The following is a 19087-nucleotide window of genomic DNA, read 5'->3' on the forward strand; positions in this document are numbered from 1 at the left end:
AGTTTTTTCTTAAGTGGGACACGCTCCTGGATATCTTCAAATGAGATCCCAATCTCCTGCAGATCTTTCTGTACCTCACTGAACCATGTCCCCTTTGCCTTTTTCTCTTGGAGGAAAGTGAAAATGCGGTTGGTTAACCGTGTTGAATTCATTCGGGCCATGTGTCCATAAAAAAGTAATCCTCCTTTTTCGCATCACATCAGTTATTTTCTCCACATGCGAGTACAACTCCTGGTTGTGCCGTCTTCTAAACTCGCCGTTGTCTTTGACTGGACCTAAGATTTTTTTCAAAATCTTTCTTTCCTTGGCCTCCAATTTCTCCATCATGCCTTTTTTGTTCATGGCGAGACATTCCGCTGCACATTGAGGCTCTGCCCGGATATTATTATTATTATTATTATTATTATTATTATTATTATTATTATTATTATTATTATTATTATTATTATTGTACCGGGCGGTACACCTCCACGACGCAAATTCAAATATTGCGCCGGTTTAAACTCCTCTACAGGAGAACGCCTGAACTTTAACAAACTATATTAATCCGATGGTTTCTCGAAAGATGTCACCACAGTAAATTTGGTAATTTTGCAGTGTCTGAACGGTGTCTATTTCGATTTGTGTTTGATTGCTCCATATCAATAAATTTGGACGTTCTCTAACAGATGTCTCTACAAAAACTATAATAACGCACTCTGGTGTAAAGGAATGAACTGTCCTGAAGAAATTTAACATTCATAAGTTTTGTTTTTGCTAAATTTTGTTCTGTGGTTTGAGAGTTGGCAATGTTAATCCTTTCTTTCCGCCAGTTTTGAAATCAGCCAATCCCGAATTTCTTAAATTAATTTTCGGCCAATCGGGGCTTTCTTCCCCAACCTGCTCTGTAACTGTGTTCTGTAACCAATAAACTGCTGTGGGTGTGTCTTATAATTCATGAAAGGTCTCGAATGTTCCGCGAGGGTTTATAAACTGCTGATTTTCTTGTCTCGGTGCCACTTCAGTAACATCTCTCCTAGTGTGATTATGTAGCAGGGGGCGGGAAGCGCCTCTTTCTTCGGGCAGCAGTTCATCCATAAGGTAATGGCCATTTAATAACTTCATTTCTCGCTAGCTCAGCAGTTTAACCCTCGGGGCAGGTACAAAACTTTTCTCATGTAACCTATCTTTAAAATGTAATAGACACTTGGTAAAACTTCGTCTCTTTAACTATAAATTGGGATAGAGAGTGCTAAACCCTCTCGAGCTCCCACTCCTATTGTTTTGAGGTGACTTTGTTTTCACAACCGTTTCTTCCTTTCTTAATGTAATAAAATATATTCTTATACAAGTCACCTCTTTAGTATGGGATTAGCCCTTGTGTATGCGGCCTAGTGCCAAGTAGGTTTTAAAAGTGTATTAGGAGTGCAAGTTACGCCTCCAGTCAAGTTGGTATTTTGGGCCATGTAATTAACCTGCTTCCTTACTGAATAGGCCCAGTAGGTTGGGTATTTATTACCCCTGTTCTTGGTATGCCTTGAGGCCAGTTTGAAGTATAGTTTGTTGTGACCTTTGATGGGCTTGAATCTTGAGAGCGGGTTTGCTCTTTCTTAAATTTGGTTTCTGTGTGCCTCGAGGAGGCTTAATATGGTAATCAGGAGCCAGTGCTCCTTGGCATGATTGGGGTTTTCTGCCCCATTGTTTGAACTTGGTATATAGGTAAAGTTGGGCTTATAGCTCAAGGTTCGTGAGTGTCGGGCTCGAAGCCCAAATTTTGTAATGAACTAAAATTGTACTTTCTTAATTTGTTGATCTGCTACTTGGTACCTGTTATATTCTGTTATTTATTTATCTTGAAAAGAAAATATAACCTTGTTAAAGTTTTAAATTAACTTTAATTTCGTAAGTTGAGACCTATTCCACCCAGCAGCTTCTTTCACCTCTGCTGTTCCACAGATACCTCGGAACAATTATTATTCCGGGGTTTCTGTGGAGCGCAGAGATGGTAAAAGAAGGCGCGGGCTCGAATGGGTCCAACTACAATATCAAAATTAATTTAAAACTTAAACTGAAGGTTATATTTTCAGAACTTCAAACTTAACCATTTTTCATAATAATGAAACATCAGGTACAATGACAACTTTAAAACAAGTCAAGGAAAATACAAGATTAGTGAACTTGGCAGATTCTGGGGTTCAAGCCCCTAGTTTTACAATTCCAGAGATACAGGATCCAGTTTACACAATCTTTAATCCAACTAAGGGATCATTTATCTAAGGACAGAAATCCCCTTGATTCAAGAGCATGTGCTCCCTAAATATAATCTCAAGCGTCCCAGAGGCACTCTTCACAATTACAAACTTTGAAAAGAGCTAACAGGCTCTCCGTTCCTTCCAGCTTACTCGAGGCATCATCAACTTACAATCACTGGCCTATCAAGGCACAACTTACGATTTGAAAAATGATTTATGCAGGGGTATTTAATACCCAACCTACGGGGGCCTTCATAGGAAAGGAACAGGTTAAATAACTGGCCCAAACGCAAAATGAATGGAGGCGTACCCCGCACTCCAAGATAATAAACACTAAACCCTAAAGGGCTCTAGGCCGATGAAACAGGGGCTATTCCCAAACTACTAAGGTGACTCGTATAGAATTTACTTCAACACATTACAGAATGAAAAACAGTTATAAAACGTAGTCACCTCAAACCCAAAATGAAGGGGAGCTCGAGAGGGTAATTCACTCTCTATCCCCGATTTAAAGTTAAAGCTTTATGAAATTTTTACCTTAGCCGGAAGAAGATTTACATTTTAGAAAAGTTTGTTACATAACTAAAGAGTCGGACCTTTCCCTCGGTTTAAACTGCGGAGGTAGCAAGAAAGAATAAAGTCATGTAGCCATTACCTTGTAGATGTTCTAGCTGCCGACGAAGGAGGCCGCCCGCCTCCTGCTTAACACATATACTCCGATAGACAACGATCAATTGGCCAAGTAACGTGAAAAGCCGCAGTTTATAAACCCTCAGAGAAGGTTCGAGATCATTCAAGACTAAACCAGCCACACCCTCTCAGTTTAATTGGTCAATTTCAAACACTCAGAATCGAATAAGAAGCCTGTGATAGGAGGAAAATTAATTACAGAAATTAGTGATTGACTAGATTCAAAACTGGCGGAAATAAAAAGGAAATATTGCCAACCCAAAAATAAATGAACATCAATCAGTTACAAAACTTAGAAATACGAAACTTCTTTAACGTATAAGTTCTTACACCTTGCACCAGGGTGCATGATCATAGTTTTTTGGTAGTGTCATCTATGGAAAAAATGTCCAAACTTCTTGATGTACAGTAAACAAAACAAGGAAAAATTCACTCAGGTTAGGCAACTGCCCAATAACAAAATTACATAATATTTCGGAGGTGACATCTTCTGATTAAAGTTCTAACTTGTTGTATTATTGGTTTCACTTTTGATTGATAGAGGAGTTCTTTTAGGCGCTAATTTTGAATGCGCGGCGTTGAGGTGTACCTCCCGGTACAATTATTTTTATACGATAGATCAAATAGTATAATACAACACCAATGTTTCTACGTTACTATTGCTGATAATATTCTAACTCAAGAAAACTTATATTTCAGCTGTGTAATAGGCGGGTGACGTAGTAACTGGCATCTCACCAAAGTGGCTGTAGTTCGAATCTTGAGCATTGCGTGAGAATTCATGAAATATGATATATTCCTGTGGTTGGGAGTCTTCATAAAATCGGATGCCAAGTGGTTGTGATCACGATATCAACAATTACGTAAAACTATGTATAGAAAACCAAACCCCACGGCGCAACAGCCTCAAACGGCCAAGGCCTACCAAGCGACGGCTGCTTGGCCCGAAACCCCTGCAGATTACGAGGTGTCGTGTGGTTAGCACGACGAATCCTCTCGGCCGTTATTCTTGGTTTTCTAGACCGGGATAGCTATCTCACCGTCAGATAGCTCCTCAATCGTAATCACGTAGCTGAGTGCACCTCAAACCAGTCCTCAGTTCCAGGTATAATACCGTTACCGTACCTGGCTGGAAATCGAACCCCGGGCCTCTGGGTAAAAGACAGGTACACTAACCCAAAGCTGCGAAGCCGGCTAAAACTAGCAGAGTCGCTGAAAAAAAAAATAGAATGAATGCACAGTGTTGAATGTTTCTTCATGCAATATTTTATCAGATATTAATTTTAATTATTATCGGACTATTATTCACCTCCCACGTACAGTAGATACAAACTCTGTGCGGATTCGCAACAAACATTAAATCTATAGGTACAGTTGTTTCTTAGAAAAATATATCTACGAAGAAATAACAAAATTAATTCTGAGTGATTGTACATTCTTGCTTTGAGATTATGTTTAAGTTAACAATATGACTAACGTATCAATATCAAAAAATAATACAAAGAAAAGTACAAAAAAAACATTTTAACCCTGGAACCATACACCGATATTTCAGGGACACTGACCGTACACAGGGAGTACTGACTACCCCGAAAATAAACACGCATTTTACACATTCAAAACTTACGGTTTATTTTTAAATCTCATGAAATCAGTGAAAGGTATAATTTCCATTGCGTGAATATATATTTTCAAATTAGAACAGCACATATTCGCTGGTAATAGAATAAAATAAAACGGTCATATTTTAAAAAATCTACCTTTTGATTTTTGGTACTGCTATAAGATTTACTTTGCAAAATTTGAGCACAACACCTGCATATGGTTTTTGCATTCAAATATTTTTCGTTCACTGCAAATAATAGTAATTTTACACTCTTTCGACAATCATTACATATTCCAGACCTGAGACTGACTGGTGTTGGCTGACTGGGTATCGTAAATACCATCTTTTACGCAATAGGAAAGCGGATTCCGCTGCGTATTTCTGGGATCTCATTAATTATTCTGCCAACGTAAAAACAGGTTCATCTGAAGCACGACGGGAGTATATATATATATTCTATAACATCATCTTCAGCAACGTTTATTTCCATTGTCGTCTAGAGCAGCGACGAAATCATCAAGAATATCGGGCTGATGCGTATATGATTCTGGTAAAAACTGTTCACCACATTCAAAGCAATCGATTTCAAACACTCTTAACACAAAGTACATGTTTAAAAAGTATAAAAAACCAAACTGCCTACAAAGATATGAAGTTTATTTTCTTATTTGCTTTACGTCGCATCTTCTTTACAATATCATCCATACATGCAAAAGAAGAATTTAAATTGTACTTGTTACTTTTCATTCTTTGATTTCATCTACATTTACTTTATCGCTGAATTCCTTGATTTTGTAATATTCAGTGGATAATTCTCTTTCAAGTACCCCCTGAGGGTGGAGACGGTATAATACATCCGCGGTATCCCTTGCCTGTAGGAAAAGGCGACTAAAAGGAAAACCAAGGGCTTTCATCTTGCGACCATGGTTTGGCGACCACGAGCTGCTTAGCTTAGTCCTGGTATTGTTTCCACTTACGTGTGCTTGGTACATTCTTTAAAATAAACAGCCAATGTTTTCAATTTTGGCATTTGAACCCGTTTCAAAATATAGTATTCAAATATCAATGAAATCTTCACGAATTCTACCAGGACCGGACGAGTTGGCCGTGCGGTTAGGAGCGTGTAGCTGTGAGCTTGCATGCGGGAGATAGTGGGTTCGAACCCCACTGTCGGCAGCCCAGAAGATGATTTTCCGTGGTTTCACATTTTCACGCCAGGCAAATGTACCTTAATTAAGGCCACGGCCACTTCCTTCCCATTCCTGGGCCTTTTCTATCCCATCGTCGCCATAAGACCTATCTCTGTCGGTGCGACGTAAAGCAAATAGCAAAAAAATTCTACCAGGAATTACTTGGGTGACAAAAAGATTTCTGATAACACAAAGCGAAAGCTTGGCTAGGAACCTCTATATCTTTTGTGTGTGATGGTCACTTTTCGTGAACGTCTGTGTCCGAAGTTGCTGGACATAAACATGCTGAATTGCATCACTCTCCATAAACGATTGTACTTCGAAAATTACGTATGGTAAAAAGTTGTCAATTTGTTCGCATCCTCTAACACCCTTTGGCAGAAATATGTTCCAAGCCACTGTAATACCATACACCCGGTGCTAATACAACACCACTCTACTAGAAAAAATGTGTTCCTGTGTGTTGTTTCATATCGCAGGCTGATGTAAGTATACCCAGAGATGAAGCAATTACATGCGAGATAATGTAATCAAATATGAAACGGGCAGCGCAATCTAATTAGAAGTGAGCGAGTTTTTAGAGCAGTAGAATAGAATATTCATAAGTATTCTTCCATTTCCGGGATGGACGTGATGAAGTGGGTTAAAGGAGAACAGTCAACATCTGTATATCGGCTGAAAGTTAGACAAGTCGGTAACAGTGACTGCAAGGTAAGCGGTTAAGATTTGAAAGCAGAGTGGCCTCAAGTAGCCAGATGTCGTAGTCTTCACTTGGTTGATCGACGTATGTGTGCAAAACGCGTGGCAGTTGCATAGAGTAGCTCATCCGAGTATGCCACAACTAGAATTTAGGCGTCAAATTGCAATTTACTATTGCAACCACTTTGGTGAACGCCCTAGAGGCCCAGGACCTACTCGCAAACGGAAATCTGACGTTACACCTCGAGAATACCTACGCTACGATGGTCTAAACCATTGGCCGATTCCCATTGACAAGAAGAAGAGATGCGCCTCTGACAACTGCTCCACAATCGATCGCACTGCTTGCGAGAAATGTGATCTAGGGCTTTGCATCAAATGCTTCGAGAATTACCACATCAAGGAATGAAAGGAGTAGCAGACATAGTAAACTATCCCTTTAGAAAAAGAACAGAATTGTGACCTCAATAGCATGTTACCATTACATTGATAGAATAAGTCAAACAGTGATCTATTCATTATTGGAAGGCCCAAAAGCCTTAACAAATTAACTGATAATGCCTTAAATTAATTGATTTACCCTTCAAGTTACTACAAAAATAAACATAACATTGTACAAAACATTTCTTCTTGTTTTTCTTTTTTTTTACTCAATACTTCCCAGTATGACTCAGCGTTGCCATATGGCAACACCGTCCTGCGAGAATATCTTATATCTGAAAATCATTTTATTGTTATTTTCATATCCATTTAGGACCACTGAGACCAATTACGACAGAGTTACTCATTAATTAAAATATAATAATTCTGGTACATACTGGGTTAACAAGTTGCAGAAGGTCGAAGGCCCCAAGAATGCATTACAAAGCCACAACTTCCATGCCGAATACGCACTGTGTTTAGTGGGACCCATACACTCCGCGGGAGATGAAATCCGGGCAGGGGCTGCGTAGGGTCAAAGATCGATCTCCATTCAACGGGAGCCTCAGCAGTCCATACTTCATTCCGAGTTCGCAGCCCACAGTAGTTTTCTTTCATCAGTTTTCTAGCCAGCAGCAGGGGAGGGTGTCTGGATTTCAGTGAGGTTGAAGTGATTTTTTGGGTGTCTTGATGAATTGGAAGTGATTTATTGCCCTGTATTTTAATTGCTTCCCGGACGAGATTGTTCATGCGGCGTAGAACTGGAGGAGGGATGTGGCTAAGGACTGGAAGCCAGTGCAGACTTAAGGCAGAAGTACGTAAAGTTTCCGCTGTGGATCCCCATGTGCTTTCAGATAGCTTAGATAAGATGTTTCTTGTACTTAGTTTGGCTGCAAGGTTGGAGAGATATTTACTGTATGACAGTGTCCGGTCCAGTGTTACACTGAGATATTTTGGGCTTGGATTTTACAGTAAAGTCCTATCATAGAGAGTTACTTTCAAGGTGGTATGAGCCAATATGTTACTTAAATGAAAGCAAGATGTTTCTGTTTGGTTGTGGTAGGTGTCAGGCGCCGCTTTTGAAAGAAATTTGTCAGTAAGCAGAGATCTTCCGCTAGCGTGTCCTCAAGGCTGTGGAATGCTGTGTGTTGCGTAGCTATGCAAATATCATCGGCATAGGCCAATTGTCTTGATACCGCGTATGTGATATCTGCGAGATAAACACTGAATAACAAAGGGGTTAATATGGAACCTTACGGAAGTCCAATAATTAGTCTTCTTGGTTTGCTCATGGTTCTGTTCATGACCACTTGAGTTATTCTATCTGAAAGCATGCGATTGATTAAATTTGTAGTGTTTTTACACTGTAAGGATTTCACGAGTTTATAGATCAACCCATCCTTCCATACAGTGTCAAAAGCAGCCGTGAGATCTATGAACACCGCGCCATTCTTTAGCTTCTCTTCAAATCCAGCTTCAATGAATGTCGTCAAGGCAACTTCGTTCCGGTCTAAAGCCAGCTTGTTCTGCGGGGAGGATCTTTAAGATGGTTGGACAGATTCTCTTGTAGATCAACCTTTCCAGTAGCTTGTAGGTTGAGCTTAATAATGCTATGGGTCTATAGTTTTCGGAAGCATTGGGCGGTTTTCCAGGTATCAAGAAGGCAACGATCTTTGATCTCTTGAACTCCGGTGGGAGGTGTCCTGTGCGTTGAATGGATGAAAAGAAGTCAGCCACCCATTTCGTAGCGTTTTTAAGACAGTGAACGAGGAACTCATTATAGATGTTGTCAAAGCCTGATGCCTTTCCCATTTTGCAGCTTTGAAGGACTATTGTAACTTCATCTACGGTGAATGGTGATGCTAGCTCCGGTATGGAGGAGCATGATTTTCTTAGTTTTCGCAGGTCTATTCTGATTGCTTTGGAGTGTGCTTTGTCTGATTTAGTCCTGGACATCTGAATGATTCGGTCTGCTATTCTGTCTGGATTGACTTCTTGAGGTGCTTGTGGTTTGTGGTATTAGCCTCGTAGTTTCTTTAGAAGGCTCCCGGCTTTTTTACTTGAATGCTTAAAGTCTAGTTCCTCAACCGTCTTAGTCCATCTTTCCCTTCTGTCCTTATCCACACTGCTAATGAGATCATCTGCAACTTCTGTCTGACCACTCTGTAGAAATTCTTGATGCAGAAACTCATAGTGTCGCTCCAACAAGGTATGTATTGTTTTCGAATGCCTATGGGTATGTGATTTTTGGCCGTTGAGATTATCATCCTGACGAACTTCTGGTAGTTACCAGGGGTGAGGGGGCGAAACAGCTCTTTTATTCGTGTCAGAAGTACCACATGGTACAGAAAGATCTATATAGTGGCTTACATACAGAAAGTAAATTTAAAAGTAATTGTGTGCACATCTCTGAACAAAACTACAGATTAAATAGGTGTAGCTATTAGAAAAACGTTTATAAGCTCACAAATAACTACAAAAAATGTAACATAACATAACTTGACAAATAAAACACACTGAGTGAAGCCGGGCTGAGTGGTTCAGGCGGGTGAGGCACTGACCTTCTGACCCCAACTCGTCAGGTTCAATCCTGGCTCAGTCCAGTGGTATTTTAAGGTGCTCAAATACGTCTGCCTCGTATCGGTATATTTACAGCCACGTAAATGAACTCCTGAGGGAATAAATTCAGCCACGTCGGCGTCTCCGAAAACCGTTAGAAGTAGTTAGTGGGACGGAAAAACAAATAAATTGAGTCAAAAGTGTTTCTTCTGAGAGGAAAGAGATTTCAAAGTATAGGCTACCTGGCACTCATGGAACAAGGAGTCTGAAAAAATATAGGTAAAAAATAAACAACGACCTACCTCATGAAATAAAGTAAACTTAACCTGGGTGAAAATTAGTGACTACCAGGCCTCTGTCCGAGTCTGGTAATCTTTCCACTTACTTTACCCAAACTCCTACCTTTAGTCCTTCCTGTCTGATCTCCCTTGGTCAATTCTTGCTCTCCCCCGACTCCGACGGGATTTATTTAACACCCTCCGTAAAGAAATAGTAAATATTTCAATATACCGATACTAAAATGTTAGAAGTAGAATGGTCAGAAATTGTGAGTGGTGTGTGTTCGGGTAAAAATTTCGAACTATCAGACTTATGAAATTAATTGGATCCAAAATATACCAAGCAAAAGGCTCTGTGTTTTGGGTCACATATTTAACAGCTTTCACTTTTGAGATAGTGGGTTTGGACCCCACCGTCGACAGCACTGAAGAAGTTTTTCCGTGTCCTTCCATTTTCACACCAGTCAAATGCTGGGATTGTATCTTAATTAAGGCCACGGTCGTTTCCTGCCCACTCCTAGCCCTTTCCTATCCCATCGTCACCATTGGACCTATCTGTGTCGGTGCAACGTAAGCAAATTGCAAACAAACGGAAAAGACCCAAAATACCTTTGATATGCTGATCATCGCTGGGTTCCCTGGTTCAAATCTCGGTCACTCCATATGAGACTTGTGCTGGACAAAGAGGAGGCGGGACAGGTTTTCTCGTGTACTCCGCTTTTGTCTGTCATCTATCATTCCAGCAACGCTCTCCAATATCATTTCTTCTGTCAATCATTAATCATTGCCCTAGAGGAGTGCGACAGGCTTCGGCATCCGGCACTATTTCTATCCTCGCCGCTAGATGGAGGCGTCATTCATTCCATTCCTGGCCCAGTCGAATGACTGGAAACAGGCTGGGGATTTTCATGCTGAAATGTTTAACTAACTTGTGGTTCGTCTCTTCTTAGCCACTCACCTATGATAGATAACGTTATTTCTGTATTTGTTCAAACATTAAGGCGTCGAATGTGGGAACAAGGCTACAACACTTAGTTACCAATACATTCAATTAAATCCCTTCACTAACTACAAGGAACTATTGAAAAGATGTCAAAATCACTTACATGAAGCAACAAACAATAGTAATTCATTTCTTATAAGTGTACCTACCTCTGATAACTCAGCACAGAAATCAATTTGATCGGCCTTAATTTCTCCTCGGCCCATATAAGAATCTGACGGTTTTCAGGGCAGTGATAGATAGTTTGTAACGGGCTATGTTTACACACAGCATTTATATATGTTGGAACTATACATCACGAGCAGTCACAAAGAGAAACATTGGCAAGAGATTTAGAATTGAAACCACGCCTTTGCAGTGTGCAATCTGTCATTTTGGTACACGGCATCGTTTGGCTCTTACGCGTCTCGTAAAAAAAAGTCTGAAGAGGATATACTGGAGTTTAATGTGGCAGTTGCAAGATCAACAATAGCTATCAAGAACACGATGGATGACCAGAAAAAATGAACGCAACCCCTACCCCCCCCCCTCCGTTTCCCTTCTGGATGCATACCTTCCTCCTAATTATGTTTAATAATAATAATAATAATAATAATAATAATAATAATAATAATAATAATAATAATTCATTACAGGACAATTATTTTGCCGGAAGCATTATATGGCACAGACTCTACATCTAGGCCTATAGGAGGCCACTCTAAAATTGATGATATTGGAAAGCAAGAACGAAAAATCCTTAGGAAAATGCACGGTTCCACTCATGTAAATGGCATAAAAGAAAAGGGATTAAAAGGAAAATTACCGACCTGTGCACAGCAACATATAGGTTTACTGATTCCGTACGTAGGAGACACTTGAAATTCTAACACTAAAATACGACATTACACGACGATCGTCTAACCTGAAACGGTCTATTGCAATTATAAAGGGGATCTCGAAAATATCAAGAAATCTTAAAGGAAAATCACCGGAAAATTCCTCTGCCCAAAACTTATAGATGAAAGATATCGTCTACAGTCGCACAAGATCACAGAAAAATACTCAAACATTCAAACAGATTTCCGTAAACGACGATTGAAATTTTATGGACCAAAGTTTTACATTTTGGAGAGTCCACTAAGCCTGTAAAATACGCCCTAAGTTCGTACGTCAAACGCTTTTGAAGGAAATGATTGTTTATTTTCTGTTCTACCACTGATTTTAACCCCATACGGAAAAATTTAAATGTTTTAAACCCTATCTTATTTAACATTTAGGATGTAAAGGCGACCAACCTATGAAATTGTGATTTGTTCGTCGAACAGTAATGGAGGAATGAATACTCTCTTAAGGGGTGAATATTTATTAACATCTATGATACAGAAGACCACCCTTCATAAAAAATAATTACTGCCTGAAACGATTTAGGAAGAATAGATATTGTATTTTTGAAAGTCAACCACCATCTGAACCCCTCAGGGGAGAAATATTTTGAAGTATACGATATTTTACAATTAGGATATAAAAGAAAACCGTTCTCGTAAAATTACAACTTTGTACGTCAAATAGTTTTCGAGGGATGAATAATTTCCTTTAAGGAACTAACCTCATTTAACACTTTAGGGGTGGAATGATAAAAAAATATTTCCTATTTCACGCCCAGAATTTTAATATATACCGCTATTTGGAATTTTGTCTTCGTACGTTAAATCGTTTCGGAGGAAGTAATGAATATACTGTATTTGTTTTCGGATCTTAACCCCCATTTAACTCTCTGAGTGGTTAGATTTGTTTCAAACCTTCTGCTATTTAACACCTAGGATATCATTTGAAATTTTAACTTCATAATTTAAATGGTTTCATACAAATACATATATTTGTCACCATTCCTCACCCTCCAGTAAAAACACCTTTTGGGGTGTATTTTTTTAAATCCACTTCTTATTTGCATCATCGTAAAAAGAACTCAACTCCCTTTTCACGTCCATTAATTCCACCCCCATCCCCATTCCCGCCACAAAATACGTGTGTCTTAATTTTAAAGGATATTCCAAATACCAAATTTCTCGTCCGTAACATCCTTCATTTTCGAGATATTAGTATCCTCAAGCAAAGATTCCAACTCATGTTTCAATTCATTTATCCCCACCCCTTAATTGGATTTTCCGAAAACAAAAGAATACGTGTTTCTTTATTTCTAAAGGAGATTCCAAATTTTCATGTCTGTAACATCTTCAGTTATTTAGGTACAAGTATGCTCATAAAAGTAATTCAACCCCTTTTTCAGCCCTTTTCACAATCCTCACCCCTCAAGTGTTTTTTCGAAACAAAAAATACATGTTACTTTATTTTTAAAGGAAATTAAAGTACTAATTTTCACATCTGTAATATGTTAAGTTTATGAGATATACTGTAGATATGTTCATTTTAAAAATTCGCCCCCTTTAACAATTCCCCTTAAGTGAATTTTCAGAAAACTTTTACAGGAGATTCCAAATATCAATTTTCACGCCTGTAACATCTTCAGTTTGTGATATATACGTATCCTTATAAAAATAATTCAACATTTCTTCTTCTTTTCCGGAAACAAGAAATACATGTTTCTTTATTTTTAAAAGATATTCCAAATACTAGTTTTCACGTCTGTAATATCTTCAGTTTTGGAGATATCAGTGTCCTAATAAAAATAATTCAACCCCTTTTTCTAGTCAATTTACGCTCTCCCCCCCCCCCGTAGTGTTTTTCCGAAAAAAATTACGCGTCACTTTATTTTTAAAATAGTTCAAAAATACCAATTTTCTTTTCTGCAATATGTTGGTTTTTGAGATATAACCGTAGATGTGCTCATTTTAAAAATTCACCCATTTTAATTCTTCACCTTGAGTGGATTTTCAGAAAACAAATCGTACGTGTTTCCTTTACTTCTACAGGAGATTCCAAATACCAATTTTCACGTCTGTAACATGTTACGTTTTTGAGATATATTGTAGATATACTCATTTTAAAATTCACCCAATTTGTCACTCCTGTTTCCCCCCTTTTACGTAGATTTTCCAAAAACAAGAAACACGTGTTCTGTATTTTTAAAGGTGATCAAATACGTCAGCCTCGTGTCGGTAGATTTAATGGCACGTTAAAGAACTCCTGCGGGACAAACTTCCAGCACCTTGCCGTCTCCGAAAACCGTAAACGTACGAGGGAGCATCAAATGAAAAGCGCAATTAATTGTTTCCAATACTTTAATGCCGGGACATTGTTTGATTGTACATTATTTTTCTACATAGTCCTCTCCCGTTGGGTAGCTAGTGCTTCGATACCGCGTGAGAAAAATTATTTTGGTTGACACTGTAGACAGTCGTGCATCATCGATTAGACGTCTTCATCAGACTCGAACTACTGTCCTCCAAGGTGCTCCTTTAATGGACCAAAAATGCGGAAACAAGATAGTGCCAAATCTGGTGAGTATGGCGTATGTGGGAGGTACTTCAAGTATAGGTCGTATTGTTGGTACAGACAGGTAGGAACAATGGCAGGAGGGTACCGGTACTCGGAATGAGGAAATACAGTAAAGGCTAAGTTAGGAATGAACTCTGTGGATGAAATTGTACGCATAAACGGCTTCGGTGGTGGGGTCGTGAGGCGAATGGAGAAGGGTAGGTTACCTAGGAAAATTGTTGTGGAGGGTAAGAGGGGTATAGGGAGACCAAGATGTCAATTGTTAGACTCAGTTTCCAACGATTTAAAGATAAGAAATATATAACTAAATGAGGCCATAGAGCTAGTTACAAACAGAGGATTGTGGCGACGATTAGTACATTCGCAGAGCCTTGAAGATTGAACACTGAAAGGCACAAAAGTCTATAATTAAGACGTATGTATGTTTTTATTGTTATTATTATTATTATTATTATTATTATTATTATTATTATTATTATTATTATTATTATTATTGATACGGGGTTACCCGTGGACGCAGAGGTGAAAGAAGGTGCCGGGGTGAACGGGTCTAACTACAAAGTCAAGAATGGAATTTAAAACTTTAACCAAGGTTATATATTCGTTTCTTTTTTAGAATTTCAAACTTAACAATCTTTCACTAAGTGAACACAATAATATATCAGGTACAATGACAAACTAGAAACAAGACAAGAAAGATCCCAAGTTTAATGATTTTTAAACGCTTGGGCTACAAGCCGCTAGTTTTACAATTTTGAGCTCTTAGCTCAATTTTACCAAAGTACAAATTTTAATGCAAGGGCAGAAAATCCCCAAAACATGGAGCACTAGCTCCAACAATGACAATGTCAGGCCTCCCAGAGGTACTATTACAACGCTTGAAAAAGAGCTGACGTGCTCTCAGTTCACAAGCCTACTCAAGGCAATTCCAACAGTATCTTATACCTTTTGGCCTTCCATGGCCAAACTTACAATTGAAACAGGGATATCTCGTACCCAACCTACTGGGCCTTCATGGAACACGAATAATGGTTAAGTAAATGGCCCGAAACAGCAAATAGAATGGAGGCGTGAATTTTCACTCCTAAACAGGCATTCTTAAAACCTAAAATGCACTAGGCCGATGAAACAGGGGCTATTCCCAAACAATGGAGGTGACCCGTATAAGAAAGAAATTTAAAACATTAAGGAAGAGAAGAAAATCAGTTACCAAACCGTAGTCACCTCAAACCAAAATGAAGGGGAACTTGAGAGGGTGCATCACTCTCCCGAATTACGGTTAAAGATGTTATGAAGTTTTTACATAAGCCGGCAGAAAATTACATTTTTAGAAAAGTAGGTTACGTGGTAAAAATTTCGGACCTTTCCCGCGGGTTAAACTGCTGAGCTAGCAAGAAATAAAGATGTTAAACGGCCATACCTTGCTGAAAACCTGCTGTCTGATGAAAGAGGCACCTCCCGCCTCCTGCTTCACATACAAACACTTAGTTAGATGGTGACCAAGTGGTCAAGAGCCGTGAAAATCCGCAGTTTATAAACCCTCGAGGAAAGTTCGAGACCTCTCATGAATAATCAAGAGACACCCCCAGAATTTTATTGGAGGATACAAAGTTTACACTCAAAATCGAAGAAGAAATACGTGATTGTTAGGAAAATAATTACAGAAATTCTTGACTGGTTAAATTCAAAACAGGCGGAAAGAAAGAATAAATATTGCCAACCCAAAAATGAATGAACGAAATTTAGTAAAGGAAAACTTATGAATACAAAATTTCGTCAAAAATGTCCCTTCACTTCGCACCAGGGTGTAAGATCATAGTTTTTGTAGTGACCTCTCTAAGAGAATGTCCAAATTTCTTGATGAACGGAAAACAAAAACAAGTTGAAATTCATAATCACAAAATTACGGTAGTGACATCTTCAGAGGAAACGCTTAAATAGGTCTAGTTTCAAGTTCAGTGTGTCTCCTGTAGAGGAGTTTTAATTGGCGCAAGATTTAAATGTGCGGCGTAGAGGTGTACCTCCCGGTACTATTATTATTATTATTATTATTATTATTATTATTATTATTATTATTATTATTATTATTATTATTATTATTATTGATGTTGTTGCTGTTGTTGTTGTCCGTTTCTTCAGTTACTTGCGTTCGACATCGCATGCAAATTAAGCTCAGTTTTATTGCAGGATGCCTTTCGAGATGTAGCCTCAGTGTAGAAAGTTATTTATTATTGTGTGTTCCTTTACTAGTTGGTGCGATGCGAGCGACAACGTATAAGAAATACTCTGCTCTGAACTCAAACTCGCGTCCTTTCACGCAGACATCCTATTGAGTAAGAAGCTGTAAACTTGTAAACGGTGAACATTTCACTACAACATATATCAACAAGAATGTATTGCACCTTGGTTCCTTTCTTTACGAGGACGCTCATTCCTTACTATAACAAATGGGTTTCATTTGAGTTTTGTCACGTTTGGCACGCGAGATATGTTTGCATATTTCTCTTGCACGAGCGTTCTTATTTCAAGAATACAATATGCAGGTCTATAAATTAATGGCGTTGCATTATATTCCAGCTTACTTTTGTCTGTCCGTCGCAATCTTTTCAATTCGTTCAAATTTATGAATATGTACACGGTAATATCAACAAGGTATTTAAAACAGCCATATCATAATAGTAGGACAAACCAATATACTCAGCGAGATGGCCGCACGGTTCGAGCTATGTAGGTGTGAGCTTGCATTTGGAACAACGTGGGTTAGAACCCCACTCTCAGCAGCCCTGATGATGGTTTTCTGTGGTTTCCGATTTTCACACCAGGCAAATGCTGGGGCTGTGCCTTAGTTAAGGCCACGGTCGCTTCCTTCCCGCTCGTAGTCATTTCCTGCCCCATCGTCACCATAAAACTGACCTTTCTCGGTGCGACATAAAGCAGATTGTAATATATATTAATATTCCTTTTAGGTGTTTTCTTGTCCCAGTCCATCGTCACCACAAAACCTCTCTGAATCGGTGTGACATAAAACTATTAGTAAAAAGAATAATTAAAATATTCACCCACTGAGCAGATGGCTACGAGAAACAATTTATTATCATTGCAATCTACCTGAGGATTTCTTTGATGTTGTAGCATGCCGAATACATTTCACTTTAAAACCCAGGAATGCGATTATTTATTTATTTATTTATTTATTTATTTATTTATTTATTTATTTATTTATTTATTTATTTACATGTTAAATTATGAATTTGAATTACATTTTAGGTCCCTACCTTTTAACAGTCCGACTCGTTGACTGAATGATCATCGTAGTGGCCTTCGGTTCAGAGGGGTTCGATTCCCGGCCGGCCCGGGGATTTTAACCTTCATTGGTTAATTCCAGTGGCTCGGGGGCTGGGTTTTTGTGCTGTCCCCAACATCCCTGCAACTCACTCACCACACATAACACTATCCTCCACCACAATAACACGCAGTTACCTACACATGGCAGATGCCGCCCACCCTCGTCGGAGGGTCTACCTTACAAGGGCTGCACTCAGCTAGAAATAGCCACACGAAATAAAACATTTTAACTAAGGTCCTTAAGTGTCATGAAATATTTCCGTTGGCTAGCGATCCTTGGGAAGCAGAAATAGTGGTCGAATCTTTCGCAGTAAGTGGACATAGAACAGCCAGAACTGAAAAAGTGTTATCAGAAGTATCGGAGCCGCTATCCTATGTATTATTAATAAATCAGAAAATTCTTCGTTATTCATCACGATGTTAAGTCATCTCAAGTATCATCAGTTATTATTATTATTATTATTATTATTATTATTATTATTATTATTATTATTATTATTATTATTATTATTATTATTGCGTCCCGGCCTTCTAAGGACCACGTTACAATTTCAATTCTTCCTCCTTACTTGTTCTTTCCTTTTCTTCCAGTATTATTTCCTTGTTTCACTGTGCTTTTTCCTGTCTTCAGTCCACTTTGTGCCTGTTTTCTTTTCCTTCCTCCCTTGGAATCCTTCCATTTGTAAGACTCTCTTCCTAAAAACCTTTTTTTCCAATAATTCTTCTTCTCGTATGTTGTTCCTTTCCAGGTCTTTCTTGACTTCTTGAATCCAGGTGGTAGTTGATTTATTTTCCCAAAGGTACTTGAAGATTCGTTTAGTTAGTCTACTGTCATCCATTCTATAAATGTGTCCAAAAAATAGCAATCTCCTTTTTCTTATGATATGTTTTCTATGTTCTGGTAAATTTCATTGTTATTTCGCAATTTCCAAAACTCTGCAATTCTTAGAGGACCTAATATTTTCCTTATAATTCTTCTTTCTACTATTTCTAATTTATCAAGCTTGTAGTTCAGTGCTAGACATTCGCTGGCATAAAGGCATTCTGGTTTCACTACTGTGTTGTAGTGCTTGATTTTAAGTTTTCTTGATAAGCACTTTTTGTTGTAAGTATTCTTAGTTATACCGTACGCTCTTTCCATCTTTTGTATCCTCTCCTCTATAGCAAATTTTTCTAAACCATTTTCTTGAATTGTCTCACCCAAATATTTGAATTTCTTTACCTTTCCTATTTGACCAATATCCGTTACTAAAATCTTCGGAGCACTTTTTATATTCGTCAAAAATTTTGTTTTCTCAGCAGAGATTCTCAAGCCTGTCATGTTGGCTGTCTTTTTAAGGAGATTGGCTGCATTGCTGCATCTGTAAGGCTTTCTGAAATGCTAGGCAATTTATTGCAACACCTTTGTTCTTTTTCCCCAACACGAGCGGCAATATTTTGGATTCTTTCAGTTTTTCATTCCAAATTCTTACAATTTATTTCCATTATTATTATTGTTATTATTATTATTATTATTATTATTATTATTATTATTATTATTATTATTATTATTATTATTGAATAATGAAGATGTATTAATAATAGTTATTTATAATAATACATTAATAATATTATTAATAATATTAATA

The sequence above is a fragment of the Anabrus simplex genome, chromosome 4 (assembly GCF_040414725.1).
Source record: "Anabrus simplex isolate iqAnaSimp1 chromosome 4, ASM4041472v1, whole genome shotgun sequence".
Lineage (NCBI taxonomy): Eukaryota > Metazoa > Arthropoda > Insecta > Orthoptera > Tettigoniidae > Anabrus > Anabrus simplex.